Source organism: Ictalurus punctatus, unplaced genomic scaffold (genome assembly GCF_001660625.3).
Source record: "Ictalurus punctatus breed USDA103 unplaced genomic scaffold, Coco_2.0 Super-Scaffold_100, whole genome shotgun sequence".
Lineage (NCBI taxonomy): Eukaryota > Metazoa > Chordata > Actinopteri > Siluriformes > Ictaluridae > Ictalurus > Ictalurus punctatus.
In genome coordinates this window covers 2717703-2738615 of record NW_026521086.1, presented here as the reverse complement: position 1 = coordinate 2738615, position 20913 = coordinate 2717703, and the positions used below count along the sequence as shown (strand labels likewise).

The following is a 20913-nucleotide window of genomic DNA, read 5'->3' as shown; positions in this document are numbered from 1 at the left end:
TCTTCCGACTGTTGGCGCAACGTGGCAAAGTACTCCACTAACATTGGTGGCATCCTGACGCCCCAGATATCTATCTTGGCGATCTGCTGCTTCTGATTGTTGGTCTTTCGTTCTGTCACGATTCAAGGTTGAGCCAGAAGCAATTGCAGTATATAACATTTATTTAAACAATCAAAGAACAAAACTAAGACAACTAGGCAAAATACTGTGGCATGAAACAAAACACGGGAACACGAAAGTCTAAGACAACGAAAGACTGTGAATCAGTGCAGACAATGGCTATATATACACACGAGTGCTCATTAACCAAAACGTGAATCAGGTGCAGGTGGTCATGTGACATGTAGTGCAGTGCAGTGGCTGATGGGAAGTGGAGTCCAGAGCTTCCTGATACGTGACACCTGGCACGTGTTTGTTTTTTTGTTTTTTTTTTTTAAAGTTTTTAAATAATAACAAGAACATTAATACTGAAATAACACACACACAAATATGCTGTGAAATCTTAAACTTTTTAAATGTTATATTTAAATTTTTTGCACATACTCAACATCTCCCAGATTCATCAAGAGCTTCACCCAGGTTACTTTTCTTAAAGTTCTCAAATGAACAGAGCTCCTTACTGCTTCCCCTGAGGTCCACAGGAAAACTGCTCTTTTTAGGGCTTCAACAATTAGTTTTATAAACAAATACTCTCGACTATTTTTAATCAACTACTCCTGGGTAGCTGGAGTACTACTCCACTAAGCTTTTGTGGAGTGCCTTAAGCAGAATGAACTTAAGAATGCATTTAGGTGACTTATTAGAAGGAATGTAAAAAGTGAGTTCTTAAAAAAATAAATAAATAAATAAATGAAAATAGATAAATAAAACCTGAGATGTATCTTGATCTCTGGTTTCCCTTATCGATGGCTTGTAACTTGCTTATCCAAGTCGATGGATGTAACTACCACCCCAAAGTGACAGAGAAAGGATACATGGCGTAATGGACTATCAAAAATCAACAGATATTAAATGAAAACCTGACTGCCTCTGACAGAAAGCTTCAAATTGGCCGTGGTTGGATCTTCCAGCAGGACAGTGATCCAAAACATACATCAAGATCAACACAAAAACGGTTTACTGTTACTGTATTTGTTACACAAATACAATCACACACACACGTTTGTAGTGCTTGTGTAGTTTCAGTTTGAATGTGTAAGCTCTGGGAGATTCACACACTACAGGGTTTGAGTGGTTTCCCCCTGCAGTGTCTCCAGTTTTACAAATGCAGTAAAAATGGGAGACAGGAGTTAAGTGGTGCAGAGACACACACACACACACACACACACATATACACATATACACACATACACACACACACACACACACACACACACACACACACACACACACACACACACACACACACATACTGACTGGTATGTAAATACCTGTTATATTTCTCCTCCCTGTTTGCATCATTGATATTCAAAGACCTGCAAATAAACCAGACACAAACACACATAAGCTCAATGATACACACCTCTCAGCTCAGGGGTGCATTAACACAGCAGCCTGCACTCTGACCCCCACCTCATTATACTTTAATAATGTCCAGTGGATATATTCTGATGTATATATAACAAGTTCAATCACCTGATTTCTTTAGCTTTTGATACTCTATGGCTGCTCCTAACGCCATACAGACTTCATATAAATCCATAATGAACTTTTTCACACTATCTGTTGTTACCCAGATGAGGATGGGTTCCCTTCTGAGTCGGGTTCCTCTCAAGGATTCTTCCTCTTAAAACATCTTAGGGAGTTTTTCCTTGCCACCGTCGCCACTCAGTGGCTTGCTCAGTTGGGATAAATTCACACCTTTAATATCTGTATACCATGTTGATATTTCTGTAAAGCTGCTTTGAGACAATGTCTATTGTAAAAAGCGCTATACAAATAAAATTGAATTGAACTGCACTTACTCCTAAGGTCAGATCAGGTTAACGTTCTTTGCTTCCCCATGAGGCACAATAAGTTTACAGACTTTGAAAGTAACACTGGCTTGATCTAAGACAGTGAAAAATAGTCAAGTGCACATAGCAAGCTTTGTTTCATGCTTTGTGTCGATGATCAGCTCATTGTATTGGGACAAATATAAATATATATATATATATATATATATATATATATATATATATATATATATATATATATATATATATATCTGCAGATCGCATATTTAAGCTAAACACATCCAATTTGGATCTACATCTTATCGATCACCACACATCCATGAAGACTTTCCTGTACATCACAAATTAGATTTTTGACTTTTCAGTCACAAAACATCCCGACTGATTGATTAATACTAGCTAATTTATTTGTAATTGCTCATATAAAGGTCATATTTTCTAGACAAACTATTTACTGTTAGCTGCTGATCTATTGCCTATATCCACAAACATTTGAAAGCAGCAAAACTTTTTATTTGGGATTAAGTAGAAGGCTGTCTAGAAGTAACATTCTGCCCAATTCCTCACCTCTGCCAGCAGAGAGAGTGCATGATGTGGCCACAGCTGCCGGTATGGGTACCAAAGGACAGGTCAGGGTGCATGAAGAGGGGATTATAGCTCTCTGTAACACACATGTATCCTCCAGAAATAAGCACACTGGCTACTCAAACCTATCCAATTACTTGACTTGCACACTGTAAACCATAACCTTACCTGGATTGTGAGGGGGTCTTTTGCGGATCTTGGACATGACCGTAGAGTGTTGGACAAAGGCAGCGAGCACCATGGTGGTGCCATCAGGTAGGATCTCCTGCGCTTCGTGACACAGGATACGCATCTCCATCTGCCTCCTCTGGCACGCCAACGACGAGGTCCCACACACACCAGAGCACTGTCACATGAACTGGGGCTGTACCAAGCAGAGACGGATGGTTACGAGTACACTATAACCTTAATTTTATGTTAAGGTCCCTCTGAATTTGTTAAAATAATCAATGTTGAATAAATGGATTCATCTTTTTTTACTCACCAGGAAATTGCTAAAAATGGCCTAGGATCCTCTCTACTCATTTACCCCAACAGAAAATGCTCTAAATGAATATGCAAGATAAAGAGTTCAAGGATGGGAATTTACTTATGTTATGTGAAGACCACCATTATATGCAAGAACTTTTAGGACAAAGAACAGACAACTGCTCAGCAAAGTCAAGGAAGTGTTGATGCATGCATTTACTGACATAAATGTACTGATTGGATATTGAGAATACAATACAAGTTGACTTATTAAGAACACTGCGTCACTACGAGCATGCTTAGGTACCCATGCTCTGCTGATGTAGAGGCTGAGGCGTCCAGATCCTCTGAATCCTGCGTGAGCAGATCTATGTACTTATTGATAAAATGACTCTGGCTCTCTAATGTTTGAGCCATGGTCTTTTTCCAGCACAGTTCAGCTTTCCTTTTTCTCTCTGCTTTGTCTTTGTCCCACACAGTCTGCAACACACACACACACACACACACACACACACACACACACACACGTAGATTTAAGCTCTTCAACACTTTAAAGGGTAATGGTTAATATGTCAGTGGAATAGAAAGTTGCTCAAAGTCTGACCTCCTTATGACAGTGCCCTGTTCCTTCACAGGGAGGTGCAGCAGCTGTGTACTCACGCATCGTTTTAATGCTAACCACCATCTGTGTAGAAAAAGACACATAATTTAGGAAAATACTTCTACAAGAAAACGATACAGCAGTGCAGTTAGAACTACATGCACACACAATCAAAGTCTGCAAAACTAAGCAGATGTTCAATAGAACACACTTGTGCACTAAAAAGTATATACACACACACCATACCATTGAATACTGAAGATGCATTACAATTTTACTAACATTTAATTTGCCTGTTTCTCTTCAAAGTACATACTACAATACATCATCAGCCTTGGCCTACACCATGGCCTTCATATGTACATGTTCAGCCTGGTGCAGGTGTCCTGACAGTTTTCACTATATGGAAAATAAAATGCACACATCACAGTGCATTGAAATTCAGTTTGTGTAGTAAGCAATCCTTACATGTCATTTAAATATTCATGTTGACATACAGCTTTTAAGTAACACGCACAATAAGCCACATCAAAACACCCCTAGGGCCACCTACAGATGATCAGCAGCAAAACCGCTTTGGGACAGTGAAGCATTTGTGCTTCACCGTGGTGAGAGGTGCTGCTTTGCCTACCGGCCACGCCACCTTGAGTGGTGTTGCACTGCTTGGATTTCAAACAGGTCTTGATGATGCACTGCTTTAAACGTCATGGTAAAAACGCTCATCTTTTGTATGTTGCACCTACCTTCAGTGAGCGAATTGCAAAACATGCTAGGCTGCCACCTGGTGGACATATTAGGTGCACGCATAGAGAGAGTAAGGCAAATTGAAAACATAATCAAGATGTAATTTCACTTTAAGGATCCAGCGAATCATGTCTTTGTGCACTTCCAAGTGAGGCGTGCACTGCAAGGTCTCTAACAGAGCCAGGATGCTTGGAGTGTTGCCGGGGGGTTCACCGGGACCTGTGATACAGGTTTGAGACTTTCTATTGTGTGAGATGATGTACAAAACTTACGGGAGATTTTGAGGGTGAAGTTGAAAGTAACTTCATCGTCATCCCCAATGTTCTCTAGCTGTTGCTGCTCCTCCAGCAGAGCCATGCCTATCAAGTGCAGCACCTGTAGCAACACACACATACAGAATTGTGAACACTACTCAGTCATTAAAAAGTGATGCTCATGAACACAGCATAGCAAGGGGAATTTTGTTGAATTTACTACACTATCATGTCATTTTAACAAAACATCCAAACATTTACCCACTGCAGCATGGACTCAGACCAGTGTCCTCCACTGGGCTCCATAGCCCACTGCAGCACAGCTCCCAGCATGCCAAGCAGCACGTCACACTGCAGAATGTTTCCCAAGCTGGCAAACAGTGGGCAGAATGGAGGCAGGGCTACGACACACACAGACACTCACACTTCAGCAATCTGCATTCAACTGACCAATCATTTTCAGATATGACTAAAATCACTGAAGAAATAGCTTACCTGGGTCCTCTCCATTCTGTCTCTTAAGCTTTCGCTGAGCTTCCTCTGCCTGTATCCAAAATAAACTACATAAAAATTTTGAAAAACCATTAGTGCTCATGTGACTAAAGAGAATGACTAAATCTGCCAAAAGCAGCACATCACCTTAAGGACATCCCCAGCACTAACAGCCAAATCAAAATGCAAACGGATAAGTGCATATATTGAGCTTCCAAAGAGCATTTCCTGATTAGACCACTAGGCACTCAAACTGGTATTTTGTCATTTATGTGCTTTTCTTTATCAATCACACAATCTGACTGAGGCTCTGCACTTAAGAGAAGGAACTAAAGAATGAAGTAACACGTGAGTTGAAGACAGTTTTAGTTACTGCGTAGCAGGAGCTCAGGTACATGCTTTAAGTAGTGAATTATTATTTTAAAAAACTGTTTTCAGAATTGTAATGCTGTTCTCTCCAGGGAAGGGGTCACAATGTTAACGGATGTCTGCCCCAGAGACAATAACAGCACCGAGACTCTTCCCGTAATGTCTAACCTGAAATCTTCCTGTAATGCTGCAGACCGAGGGTCCTGGTCCATGCCACCACGGAGGACATTTGAAGCTCATTGTAAAACACTGATTTTGAGTTTCTTAAAGCATTTTGGTGTTCATTTGGAAGTATGCTTGGCTCTTTATCTTGTTGAAAGCCAAGTCTGAACCTCCTAGCAAAGGCAAGCTAAAAGGTTCTGGGCTAAAATGAAATTGCTCCACCTTCCCCCTCTCTCTCTCTGCTTCAGCGGTTCAACCCCAGATACCAGGCAGAAATTACTTCTTGTATACAGAGATCCCCAAACTATACACCGAAACCAGACCTCATTTCAGAACATCTCGAAGAAAAAACATTTTATGCCTACATATTTATTATATATCTATTTTGTAATTGCTTTTTTTATATTATGTGACTGTTGCCACTATTGTTTTTTATAATGCCCAAGTGTTTAAATAAAGGAGTTAAAAGTATTATTTATTTATACACAAAGTGGTATCGAGTATCGTGTATTTTTGCTGGTACCGACTACTAGATTTTTGGTATCGTGACATCCCTAGATTGGACATTCTATGTTTGAGTTATAACAACTTCCTTTTTCATGGTGAAACTTCTAAATTTGTGAGAGCGCCACGCCCACGGCGAGCAGCAAAAATTCAAAAGCTTCGCATTTTAGCATCGTCAATGCCTGCAGATGAGACTGACGAATGTGATGCTGAACTGATGAAAGCTCTAGGAGGAGTACGTTAAAGTACAAGGCCTGGAAATGGCAAAAAACGGAGGAAAAAATTAAGAGAAAAATCAAAATGCTGACTTCCTGCTGAGTTTAGTTTTGCCACACCTAAGTTAAATGACCAAATAAACATAATTTTGCCATACTTTAACAAGTGTGTGAAATAATAGTTTGAGCATTCCAATGATGTCAAATGTGCATTTAAAACATAGGGGGCGCTATGGAGCCTATGAGGCACAACTATGATAAAATGCAACATCACATCAATTAATGTCGTAAGACAAATGCATCTGCAAAGTTTCATGGATTTTCAGCCATGTTAAGTCTCTCAAAACACCATGGGAAACTTTTAAAATCCAACATTTCATCCAACATGACCAACTTCCTGTTGGGTGGCGTCAGATACAACCATGTGAACTTTGATGAACTTTGAGAGCAATGACTATGGTACATCACGTGCACATCGGAGCAACTTCACCCTGACCATCGCCTGCATTCGGGGGTGCTATGGAGCTCCTCGACCATGCCCTACGTAACTTAAATTTTCACCAGTGCTGGCGCGTTTGCCAAGTTTCGTGAGTTTTCAGGTACGTTTAGGCACTTAAAAACGACACGAATGCATGAAAAAATTAATAATAATTAAAAAAAGGAGCAGATCCAATAGGGCTTCGCAGCAGCAGTGCTCGGGCCCTAAAAAGCAGTATAAAGCACCAACAGAAGACACAGAAGCACAAAAGAGCAAAGGCAAGTAAGGATAATTACAGAAACAGTTACATTACAGAGATCCCCACAATGTGATCCATGACCACAGTAACATGACAAGAAGCTTCACCTCAGACCAGTCACCAATTGTTGTAGGAAGGTGAAAGTGGCTGCCTTAAAATATTTTTACCTCAAAGTGATTTGTAAACACACACACACACAGTTTAAATGGTGCAGCAGAAGTCATGCACCTATTTTTTTTTTTTTTTTTTGGGGGGGGGGGGGGGGGGGGGGGGCTGATACTTTGTACCTGATGCATCATCTTTTATAATTGTGATTAATGGTCCATTAGAGAAGAAAAAAATCCATTCCATTCTTCGATTACTTATTTGGCATACAGTGAATATTCACACTTTAAGGCCATGTGGAACAATTTCCAAAATGCATTTAAATGGGGTAAATTGTGTACATTGAACCGAGAGTACTAGACATGTTTGCTAAAAGCAACACAAAGGCTTTATTCACACTGCAGGAATTTTATATTGTGTGTTTAGATTTTTTCTTTTAGACAGACTGTTCAACTGCAAATTTGTTCTGGTGAATGACAGGCATTCAAAATCTTTCTGCAGAACTCTGTTGAAGATTCTGTACATCAGAGATTCATCTGAACTTCAACAAAACATTTCACATTTATAGAATTTTGTCTACGTTCATCAAGTAATCACATTATAAGATTATTAATTAATCACGACAGCTCTACTGTGCACGTCTATTACACAACTATCAGTGCTGTTCTGCTGGATATCGGCTCATTTCTGGAGCAGAACAAACTAAAGTTCATTAGACTTACCTCTTGATCAATGCGGGTCATCACATGTTGGATTTCGGGTATTTCACTGCCTCTCGGTGTTGTACAACTGCAGGAGCCGTGGGAGGTGCTGATCAAGCCCTTCAAACAATGCCTTCTTTAAGTCAGGTGACACAAGCCTGCACAACTCGAACACAACCTGTTGAAGAGAACCAAATTTAAAATAGTTAAGAGACAAATCTCCACCATTCTGAAGGCATAAAGTACGTATTCATGTGTAAGCAAACATTTGTTTTATCTATGGAAAATAAATGAACATTAGAACAGATTTACTTGTCTCTGACTGAACAAAGCAGGCCATATTAAACTGGGTTAAATATACAAATCCACACAGTTCACCAGTCCAATAGAATCTGTACAACACGTTAGCAATACTTCTGCTCTGTTTAGACCCAGAAAATATAAAATACTTTAGTATGAAATTTCTGTCGAGTGTCTACCATGGGGTCGGGATTTACGGTCTGTGAACACGTGCTGATTACACGTGCAGGAAAAGCAACCCACACGTGCAACCCTGACCGAGTGAGAACGACTCAAACGATTCAAGAAGAGGATTCTGAATCGGTTCATTTAAAGAATCATTACCAAAGCCGCTTATCTTACTTCGATGGTTTGATAACAACAGCCCGTCTTACAGAGTGCTGCAGGAATGAGTCGTGAAACCCAGAAACGAGTCAGCGTATTAGCACTTCCGTCAATGGGGTTTTGGGTTAAATGCCGGAAATAAGGTCTGTGGTGAACACAAGCTCAAGATGTTTTCACGTTTATCTCGACACACAGCCTAGTGAGAGACTTTTTATTATTTTAAGGTACATTTCCTGAAGAAAATGTGAGTAGTGCTTGCCGTGGCAAAATTCAGATCGGGTGCCAATACTTTTGAGAACTGCCCGTGAAGGGCGCCAATAGTTTTGAGAGCCGGACGCATAGGGCGCCAATAGATTTGACAGCCGGACGCATAGGGCGCCAACAGATTTGAGAGCCGGCCGCGTAGGGCGGCAAAAGATTTGAGAGGCGGCCGCGCAGGGCGCCAATACTTTTGAGAGGCGGAGATCTAAAAATAGTAGTGATACACAAGCTTGGTCGCAGTCGTGTTGATTAAGGAAAGCTACAAGGTTACAGATGTGAGGTTCTGACCTTTACGGTACAGTGAGGATGAGCAGAACATCTACACAGCATGGAACTGTGAATAGACTCAGTGTCTGTGGACTCGTGTACACACAGTTTGGTGAGATTATGCTACAGGAACAGTCAAAATACACCATGGCCTTGAATGTTTTGGCCCTGTCGTAAACACTGAACAATCACAACTACTCTGTTGAGAGCGAGAAATGACCTCACAGAGTGCTGCGTGTTGACGTCCATTTTATATAGTTACTGTTTCTGATAGAAAATCGATCTCCCTCGTGCTCTCAATTCTGCACTGTAACAGTGTGGGACAGAGACCCAAACAGCAAGGTGAAAATGATCTCTCTGCAAAACATGCGTAAAAGTCGTTTAAACAGATTACACAGGGTCTCTTTCTCCTGCAAGGGGTATGTCAACTTCCGACCAGAACTATATACCCACCCAGCTACCAACACACACGCACACACGCGTGCACACACACTAATTCAGCCACTTAAAAACAGCAAGGACTTTTATAAACAATTAAAAATAGACTATAATATGAACATTTTAACAAATTAATAAATAGCGCAAAAAACACAGCAGTTAAAACACTGTAAATATCCTCCTTTATCAAAAGTCTGCTCTTGCGCCCACACTCTCGATCTGATGCCAGCTGGAGCCGCCTCTTCATGGACCCCTCGACCTCCATCTCTGCAGCTTTAGCCGTGAAGAGGTTTCTATGAACTGCAGCTTTGGAATAAAGCAACACATATCGTACAGTCATTATGAATCTTAAGCATTAATTACACTTATACCACAGTCAGTGTGAATACTGGATTCTGATTGGCTGGAAAGTGTGCATTATACAGTGAGGGAAAAAAGTATTTGTTCCCCTGCTGATTTTGTACATTTGCCCACTGACAAAGAAATGATCAGTCTATAATTTTAATGGTAGTTGTATTTGAACAGTGAGAGACAGAATAACAAAAAAAATCCAGAAAAACGCACGTCAAAAATTAAAAAATAAAAGACACCTGGGAGCCAGAAATCTTTCTGATTGAGAGGGGCTCAAATACTTTTACCTCATTAAAATGCAAATTAATTTATAACATTTTTGACGTGCGTTTTTCTGGATTTTTTTGTCGTTATTCTGTCTCTCACTGTTCAAATAAATCTACCATTAAAGTTATAGACGGATCATTTCTTTGTCAGTGGGCAAACGTACAAAATCAGCAGGGGATCAAATACTTTTTTCCCCTCACTGTAACTGTTTATTGCACAGGTAATTCCAGCCAGTTTGATCACCGTGATCATTCCTAAATCTTATCACACTACTTTATCTGTGTGTCTGATTTACTTCAGACAAAATTCCAGATCTAACCACCTAACTTATAGAAATTAAAGTTTATTTTAAACTACTTTTTTCTTTCCAGTTTCATTTTTATTGAACATTTCTCCTGAACACGTCTACATGTCAGCTGAACATCACCTTTTCTCTTCTCTCCTCCCCTCCCTTTCCCAAGGAAAACAAATTGAGCAACACACAGCAGTAAACATTCACAGGTTTTTCTTCTTTTTTCACTAACAAAGGAAAACAAAATTAAAAATGCAGAAAACCCGCCCCCCGCCTCATCATGGATACCCAATAACTGTCACTGGTTATAAAGATATTGTAAAATCCAGCAACAGGCACAAAAATTTAAGTGGGAAGTGTCTAACTCCATAAAGTATACAATAAAGGGATGCCCTTTATAAAAAAACTTGTCCGTACAACCATTCATCCTATATGTTATTTTCTCAAGTTTCAGAAAAAACATCACGCCCTTTAGCCGCTGGGAGATAGATGGGTATTCAGCAGACTTCCACTGCAACAGTAGGGAACGTCTTGCTATAAGGGATGTGAAAGCAAAAACATCCTTTTGTATCAAGCTCAATGGAACTGAGGCATCAGGAATCCCAAATACAGCAATCAATGGACAAGGATTTAAATCTACCCTGAGAATAGTGGACATGATGGTAAAAAAAACAGTCCAAAAACCATGGAGATCTGGGCAGAAGAAAAACCTATGGCCAAGATGACAGGGAGAGCCATGGCATTTATCACACCTGTCCTCTACGTCCGGATACATCACAGAAAGTCTCGACTTGGACAGATGGACTCTGTGTAAAACTTTGAACTGTATAAGTCCAAGACGAGCACAGGAAGTGGTAGACTGTACCCTCCCTATAGCACGTTCCCAACACCCCTCACTTATCTGTACTCCTAACTCCGTTTCCCACGCATTCCTAACTTTGTTACACGACTCACTACCTAACGCCAGAATGAAATCATAAATCCTAGAAATCATTCCTCTCTGATGTGGATTGTTTGAAAACAAGCTTTCCCAACCTGTTCAGGAGGCGCAGAGGGGAAATCAGGAAAACATCTAGAAACGAAATTCCGAATTTGAAAATACCGAAAAAAAATGCGTCACAGGGAGGTCATAAGTGGATGCCAGATTGGCAAAGCTATCGAACACACCTTCGTGATACAGATTTCTAACTTGTTCAATACCCTTGTCATCCCACACTGAGAATGTGGAGTCCAAACACGATGGAGGAAATAGATGGTTGTTGACTAAAGGACACAAAGAGGATGCACCTACAAATTTAAAGCGCCGTCTAAACTGATACCAAGTCATAAGTGTTGAGGACAACTAGATTATCAGTATATAGGGAGAGTTTTGTAGGTAAAGAGGAGTAAAGTAAAGCAGGTAAAGAGGATTCCCTACACGACAATAGTTCCAATTTAGACCAAGAAGATTCAGGAGATTTAACCCAGTAGCAGAGTTTATGGATGTGCGCAGCCCAGTAATAGAATTGAAAATTGGGTAATGAAAGTCCTCCACTAAGTCTACATTTCTGCAATAATTTACTAACCCTTGGTGGCTTCCCTCCCCAAATAAAAGTACTAATTATCTTATCCAATGAATCGAAGAATGATTCTGGCAGAGAAAGAGGCACTTGCTGGAACAAGAAAAGAAACTTCGATAATATATTCATTTTGACGACATTGATCCTGACAATTAGAGAAAGGGGTAAGTTACCCAAATCTGAATGTTAGATTTAACCTTTGAGATAAGGGGAGTGAAGTTAGCTGATGAAAGATTAGATAGAGAACGTGTCACGTTGATACCTAGGTATTTAAACCCTTACTGACTAAATCGAAACGGTAAATCTGACTGTTGGAGAGAAAATGCTGCAGTATTGACAGGAAAACAGTCGCTTTTATCCAAGTTTAATTTATAACCAGAGACAACACCGAAGGATTCCAGAACACCCAAGACAGCAGGCATAGAGGCAACAGGATCGGTTACATACAATAACAAATCATCAGCATATAGCGACAATTTGTATTCTACACCGTATAGAACTATTCCTTTAAACAAGGGAGAAGATCTTAATGCGAGAGACAGAGGTTCGATAGCGACAGCAAAAAGCAGAGGGGATAAAGGACAACCTTGACGAGATCGTTTGTCTGAACCCTGGCATTAGGGGTTGAGTAAAGGAGGCTAATCCAAGAAACAAACTCATCCCCAAATCCGAACTTCCTCAAGACTGCAAACAAATACTCCCACTCAACCCTATCAAATGCTTTTTTCAGCATCTAATGAAATCACAATCTCAGGAAGCACTGCCGAATGCTTTGAATAAATTATATTAAAGAGCGTACGGGTATTGAAAAACATCTGACGTCCCTTTATAAAACCCTTCTGCTCTTCACATATAATATAAGGGATAATGTCCTCTAAACGAGATGCCATTACTTTCACCAACACCTTTACATCTGCATTAAGCAGAGACAGCGGCCTATAAGAACCACAGGAGGTTGGATCCTTACCCTCCTTAAGAAGCAGAACTATCGTGGCTTGTGGCTTGTGTCAGAGTCAGAGGCAAAGACACATTCCAAGGATTCGTTGAACACAGATAAAAGCAATGGAGCTAATTTTCCAATAAACATTTTAAACAATTCAACTGGAAACCCGTCCGGGCCAGGAGCTTTGTTAGATTGCATAGTTTTAACTGAATTCAAATTTCTTGAAGAGAGTGGGGAGTCCAGTTGCATGGCAGTATTCGAATCACTAACAGGGTTACAAAGGTCTTGAAGAAATGCATTCACTTTAGTATCGTCTGCAGGAAATTCAGATTTATAAGGTGAAGAGTAAAACCATTTAAAAGTAGCATTAATTTCCATGGGCTCTGTAGTGACGATATTATGAGTGTTTTTAACACTAGGTATGAGACGGGAAGCGGCCTGTCGCCGTAGCTGACGTGCCAGTAAACGACTCGGCTCGTCACCATGTTCATAATATGAACCAGGAGTACGTAACAACAAGCGTTCCGCCTCTTTAGTCGAAATAAGATTGAATTCTGCCTGTAAGTCGATTCGCTGTTTAAGAAGTTCTGGAGAGGGGTTCAACGCACATCTTTGATCGAGACTACTGATCGCAGATATAAGTTCATTAACCCTAGCAGTGCGCTTTTAATTACAGAGAGTGGAGTAAGAAATAATCTGCCCTCTGATATAGGATTTAAGTGTCTCCCATAACAATGAATAAGAGGTGGAGTCATTCTGACTGAAGAAAAGAAAGTCATCCATAGAAGTAGAAATGAACTCACAGAATTCACTGTCTGCTAAAAGAAGAGAATTAAATCTCCAAGGCGGTGGGCTACGTTTATAAATAGAAAGATGAATATCTAATTCATGATCGCATGGTCAGAAATTACAATACCCAAATAGTCAGAAGAAACTACACAAGAATCAAGAGTGCTGTCTATAAAAAATAATCAATCCTCGAATAGGATTTCAATAGGATAGCACCTGGGAGAAGAAAGAAAACTTTTTAAGAGCAGAGTTACGGGATCTCCAGGGATCAACGAGACCGTTCTGACTCATAAAATCGGAAAATGTTTTAGACATAGCAGATTGATTCAGAGTACGGGGATTAGACCGATCCAAGTTTTGGTGAATTACACAGTTTAAATCTCCACCGAAAATCTACAGGTGAGTATTTAAAAAGGGAGATTGCTCAACAATCTATTAGCAAATTCCACATCATCAAAGTTTGGAGCGTGTACATTTACCAACAACACCTGTCTTTGCATCAGAGTACCAGCAACTATAATATATCTACCGTTCACATCAGCAACAACGTTAGTGGAGGAAAACTGTGACCTTTTGTCAATTAAAATAGCGACCCCTCTTGCTTTCGAATTAAAGTTCGAGTGGAAGACTTGACTCACCCAAGGGCAGAGTAACCTTTGATGATCTTTAATACTTTAAGACGTAGGTGCGTCTCCTGTAAAAATACTATATTGAAGTTTAAATGTTTCAAATGTATAAAATCCTTAGATGTCTTGACAGGATTACCCATACCTCTGACGTTCCAACTAATAAATCTTAAAGGCGTGCCTGTCCCAGCTATGCTGGGATCCATATGACTACTAACCATTTAAATAAAGTAAACCAGAGAAATATAAATAGCCAATTAGAGCCGAAGTGGGACCTCCCAAAGTTTATTTTAAACTTCTAATCAAAGTTTGCACTTCTAAACCAATGACAGCTTTAACGTTATTAATTGTGGAAAGACCATGGTATAGGCGGGGTAATCCATGGCTAGGTGTGCATTAAACGATTTGAACGAGTGGTTCATTTCCTCCACATCATGCATTAAAATCGTTTAATGCACATCTAGCCGTGGATTACCCCTTACATATCATCTTAGAGAGACAGCTAATTCTGTATGTAAACAGATATACTTACCAATCATGACCTCTCCGAGTTGGAGAGCGGACAGTGAAGTCTTTCCATTGACTCCCCTCCAATTGAGGTTCTTTGCCAAGGAAGGCAATCACCCTCTTCAATATGCGCCAGGTGCAGTCACGCACATACACCCCGTCAATAAGCGCCAACCAGTTTACCTGAAACCGATTTAAAAAATAATATACACTAGTATAAAAACAAATAATGAATAAGCATGTATTGCCTCGTCAACTGTGTCAGTGCTTCTCACTACTCCTGCAGTTACCCTGCCCTGTGTGTTTTCCATCTCTACTAAAGAGTAGGTCATAACTGTTCCCTCATATCAAAGTGGTGTTCAGTGTTGTGCTTTGAGTACGAGTGTGTCACCTTGAGAAAACAGAAATGCTCTCAGTAGCTGTGTAATTGTGCAAGTAGTTGTTAACAAAAAGGAAAAAAACTCACCAGATTTTGCTTGTAATCTGGGCTCTGTTGCATCCTTTGCTCCAGACTACGCAGTTGAGGAAGGTCTTGCAGGGGCAGTAAATCTTCATCAATATCCAAAGGCTGCACCTGGACCTCCTGTTAGTGTGCACACACACAAACACACACACACACACACACACACACACACACACACACACACACACACACACACACACAGGAGCCACTGCTTCTTTTTTATTTGTGCACTGAAAGTGAAAGAGGCGGAACAGACACCTCGGTGATATTGACGATAAAGACAGGGTTAGACGGAAGGTTCTCCAACTCAATGGAGCTGCTCAGAACCCTGACAGGGCTCACTGACTGATTCTGAAAATCCACATTCACCCTGAGAGAGACACACACACACAGTGAGTGAGAGAGACACAGAGAGAGAGACCTGTAACAGAACAGCACTAATGTACAGAACATCATCTAAACATCACACTGTCTAGGGGATGTGGTCACATGACTACTCTCACTTAAAATGTAACCATGACTCATCTGATGATGCTCGCTGCAGTGTGTGTGTGTGTGTGTACCGTGTATATCTGAGGTGTGAGATACACTACCCCCCTGCCCAAGTCTCCACCTCTCCAGCGGGTTAAACGTTGAGATGGAGAGGAAGTCTCTGCTGCGTGAGAAGGAGAGACAGAGAGACCTCTGGGAGAACGCCAGAACCTCTCATTGACGAGCGGTAGAACTCTACATAGGCCCTGATACACACAGACCCACAATACATGTTTATAGAAAATCACAATTAAACACACACACACACACACACACACACACACACACACACACACAGTGGTGTCACACACACCTGGAGCTGTCAAAGGAGATGGATTTGATTTAACCACAGTGTCTGAAGAGAGACTGGAGCTGTTTATAGTAGAGGAATGCAAATGGAGGGAGATTACACACCTGAGAGAGAGAGAGGGAGGGAGAGAGAGAAATATTATTAATAATAATAATAATAATAATAATATTAATATTATTAATCCCCTAGTTAAATGGAAGCTGACTGAATACCACTATGGTGGTCCTGGGGTCGTTTCCATAGAGTTCCTTGGAGGCGAGCTCCTCGTCCACAGTTCCCTGGAGGAAGCAGTTCGGATAAAATGCGCCTGCAATCGCCACCTGAACAACGGAAACATCACTGATACTTAATAATTATTATTATTTATTTTCTGCAGGAGTAAGTTACACTTCTTGGACTTTGTCGTCATGGTGACAATTTTAAACTCTGCATTTGCAATTTTACTTTGGATGCTTGTGCTTCTAAGGCTGCGAATTATGACTAATATTTATATTTACTGTACATCAGGGGTGCCCACACTTTTTTGACTTGTGAGCTACTTTTAACATGACCAGTCAAAGAGATCTACCTACACTAAAAATGCTAAAATTTTACTCTGACGATGTGCACTGAATAGAATCAGCCAGGGTTGCATAGTCCGGACAGTAGCTGCTGGTAGCCAGCCTCAAGCAGGCCTCCAAATGATGATCAGTCATTGTGGAACGGTATTTGGACTTAATGATCTTCATGAGGGAAAAGGCTGACTCACATAAATAAGTAGAGCCAAATAATGCAGTCAAGGAGGTGGCACATTTCCTCATGTTTGGGTACTTTTCCCCTGTGAGTAAGTTCCAGAACTGTCCATGAGCCCTGGACTTCAGCTGAATGTCAGTCTGTAGTTTCAAAAAATCTCATCCTCCACTTCAGACGAGTTCAGGTGAAACAGCGCTGCAATTTTCGATGCGAGTGAATCAACCTCAACATTGTCCCTAAACGGGTAGCACATGAATGTGGCGAATGCCTCCAATAAAGCAAAGTCTTGAAAGCGTCTGTCAAACTCTGACCGACAGCTGTCAATCTGCTCCGTGTAGCGTGCAATGTTAAACTGCGCACAAGCCTCCCGCTGCGTCTCCAGATCTGACACGAGGTTTTGGAAGTTCCCAAAAACATGGTGCTGCAGCTTTGAAAACAGAAGTTGCATTTTCTGTTTAAAGGCATTAACTGCCTTTAATTTTTGTCTTTTCCTTGCAGCTCCAAATTAAGTTGGTCAGATCGGTTAAAAATGCTCGGTTAAAAAAGTCCAGCAACCACTGATCATCATTGACTTGGGTGTATTCTGCATGTTTAACAGCAAAAAGAAACTCGCTTATCTCCGGACAGAGCTCTCGAAATCTCTGCAGGAATTTACCCCTACTAAGCCGTCTCACGTCAGTGTGTAGCAGGAGCTGATTGGTCGTAGTCTGCCTTCTCCAGATGCGCACGGAACAGCCGTCTTTGAAGTGAACTAGCACGTATAGAACAGGCGATCTTTGTTGCCACATCCATGATCTCTTTCACGTTTAGCATTCTTGTGCATAAGGCTTGTTGGTGTATTATGCAGTTGTTGGCTCAAATTTAGCCTATTACCCAAAAACATTTAAAACTCAACTTAAAAGCCAATAAATACTCACATCTACCTCTGAGACCAGTTGGAGATGGAAAAAATACACCAGCCGTGAGTGAGAAGAAGCAAGGGTCCAGCTTTATTGTTCCATTCCACCACACGAGATCCACACCGATGAGAATTCTCAGAAGTGATCCCAATACCCTGAGCTTAAGCTCCAGTATTTATACTGTATTTACACACTAGATAACCCATATGTTTCCAGAAAAGGCCTATTTCACTTACACATAGAATCAGAACCCAGGCATTTCTAATAACCCAGAAAATAAAAACCCAGCGTTTTGAATTACATAGAGAATCAGAAACCAGGATTCTCATTTACCTTAGGTGGTCAGAAACCAGGATTCTCAATTACCTAGTTAAATAAAATGACGTAGACAAGACGACTAAACAACCGGGAGGGACCTTGGTCTTATCGTTATCTCTGAGGGGGGGGGGGGGGGGGGGCAGTTTGACCCAGCCACCCTTATAACTGGCTCCTCATGGTTCTTTCTTAAAATTAAGGCCTTCCTTGCGAGCCAAGAACCCTCACCATTTGAGTCATGAGTAAGTTTACATTTTCCTGTATTTCTAGTTTATAATTTATTTTCATATTTGCACTATATTTCTTATTTTATATATATTTATACTACTTGAAAAGCGGTTTACTGTACTTCCAACTTCTTAATATCATTACAGTTCTACTGTCCTGCATATCCTACTATTCTGTTTTTAATAGAGTTTCTCTATTACTATAAGATTTTATTAAAGTTATTCATGTGTGTGTATGTATGTTGTGTCTACTTGCCCGCCCTTGACTGTACGAGCGTGTGTGTGTGTGTATTAGCACTCCTCAGCTCAGCTCGTATACCTCTTTTTGGCTTTTTTTGACTACTACTGCTCTTAAAGATCTTTAAAGTGTAATTCCAATCCGTCAATGTCCGCCTAATCCCGCTTCTATGTGTCTAGGTGCCCGTTTTTTTTCTTCTTCTCCCTTTTGCTGGATGCTAGGTCTCACTTATGTTTATTTTATGACATTTTTTTATCCACAACACAGTGGTAGTTAAAGAAGTCAGGGAAAGCATCGTCTTCCCTGCACTTGGCAATGAATCCATTTGCACTGCTCAACCATTGACTGATATCAATTTGCACACTGGAGCTGGGTTTTGTCAATGAATTCTTTAAAAGACTGAAAAATGTCCTCTCCCCACGATTTCGCTTGCTAGCCTTTAGCACTGGCGCGCTTGATCGCACACGTGTGGTGAGAGAAAAGACGAGATCTCAGACTGGCTGCCCTGTACGTCAACTAATTACGTCAACTAGCGATCTACCTGCACTTCCTTTGCGATCGACCAGTCGATCGCGATCGACATATTGGGCACCCCTGCTGTATATATTTTGACCTGAAGAAAAAAGCCTCTTTATACACATATGCTGTTAAACTACACCTGCTCTACTCGCGTGTGTGTGTGTGTGTGTGTGTGTGTGTGTGTTACCTGCACTATGAATTTCTGTGCGTGCGTGCTGGTGTAGTCAGAGGGAAAAGTTTCGCTGATGTGCATGTTGAATTGTGACACTCAATTCTTTAGATCCTCAAACAACTCGGCCACCTCTAACACACACACACCAGAAATGATAGTTAGGGATCTGTGTCGAGAAGTGTGTGTATAGATGTGTGCGAGTGAGTGAGTGAGTGAGTGAGAGTCATAACCTCTTGTATCCGTTTGATCTGAATGCAGTTCTCTTTGCCCCACTCCAGCTCATCCTAAAACACACACACACATCAGTACCACTTTATTTATTTCTATAATCCAACACGTTATAATTCAACATAACTGTCACAATCTCCTGCCTCCCATACGCCATGTACCAGTTTAATCTATTTCCTTATTTGGTCAGTGCTTTCTGTTCTTATTACGATGTCCTCTCTCTGACTGGTTCCTATTTCTTAAATTGTGCACTCTATCTGTACACTACACACTTGACCATCGAACATCTGGATATTTGAAGAGCACACACACACACACACACACACACACACACACACAACCTGCGTGAAGTTGGCCCCCCCACCAACACAAAACATCGGCAGAATAGTTTGTGCTGGTGCCGTAAAAATTTTCGTTTGTGTTGCTTCAGTTCTGGAGATATTAAAAGAATATTTATAGGTCATTCTGGGGTCACTCGAACCCCCACATGCTCCAAATTCACCCCAAATGGTCTCAATAATAATAATAATAATAATAATAATAATAATAATTCAAAAGAAGAGAACTATAGCGCCTTAACCCACACTGCGCATGCGCGAAGCCGGATGACTCAGCCATTAAACTAGTAAAAGAGCTCTAATTAGCCAGTGAAGCTAAATGTCGTTCTGCCACGTCCACTTATAAAAGTAAATCATGCAGTATTCTCAGACTGGGCAGTTATTGACAGAGTGAATTCATCGTTTTAAATAGAATCAAAAATAACATCGACCTATTTGCTAATCACATTTCGAATAGCTTGCTCATTAATTACACTGCGCATGCGTGGACTGGACTGCCTCCTCAAAAGCTAGCACCGCTAGTATATTTGTATAATATTAACATTAATACTGAACCAGAGTGAATAAAAACAGTTTTAAAATGTTATTTCTCACTTCTCCTCCTCTTGTTCTTCTTCTCCGTGCGGGTGTGAGTTATCTTTGGTCGGTTCCTCGGTGATTCGGTCATTAGTGAACCGAGCTCCGAGAGTGAATCAGTGCGCCGTCTCCGCCTGCTTCATACTGATACACCTGAAACACAGGTGTTAACACTGTTAACTACACACATACACACAATACAGCAAAAAACAGAACGGGTTCGGTTACACAGAACCGAATAAACTCACTTTAGTTTGGGTCCAAACGGGCCAGAACTAACACTAACACCGCTTTCTGCTCCTACCTTCGACTTCTCGCGCTCGTGGTGACGTCACCAACGTAACGGCCGTTGACGTAAATTTGAATCTTTGAGGAGAAAATAAAATAAAATAAACCCAAATATTATTTCATAAAAAGCTTCATTATTCTCTTCTTCTTAAACACGATAGAGGATAAGATATACAAATACATAAAAAAACAGCTTTATCATTATTTTAAATCAAATCCACTTTAAAAGTGCTCCTAATTACATTTTAATTAAAAATATAC

At 40.7% G+C, this 20913-nt stretch overlaps 1 long non-coding RNA gene across 1 annotated transcript; it reads right to left on the bottom strand.

Moving 5' to 3' along the window:
* Positions 1-4638: 4638 nt before the first annotated feature.
* On the bottom strand, positions 4639-20709 carry LOC128629750 (uncharacterized). Its single transcript, XR_008394111.1, has 13 exons — positions 20613-20709; positions 20383-20517; positions 19453-19506; positions 19238-19353; positions 16333-16440; positions 16124-16224; positions 15843-16016; positions 15283-15649; positions 14842-14999; positions 7914-9788; positions 5103-5167; positions 4873-5008; positions 4639-4728 (listed from the first exon to the last, which is right to left on the bottom strand). It is a non-coding gene; the product is annotated as an uncharacterized LOC128629750 (long non-coding RNA).
* Positions 20710-20913: the final 204 nt, after the last annotated feature.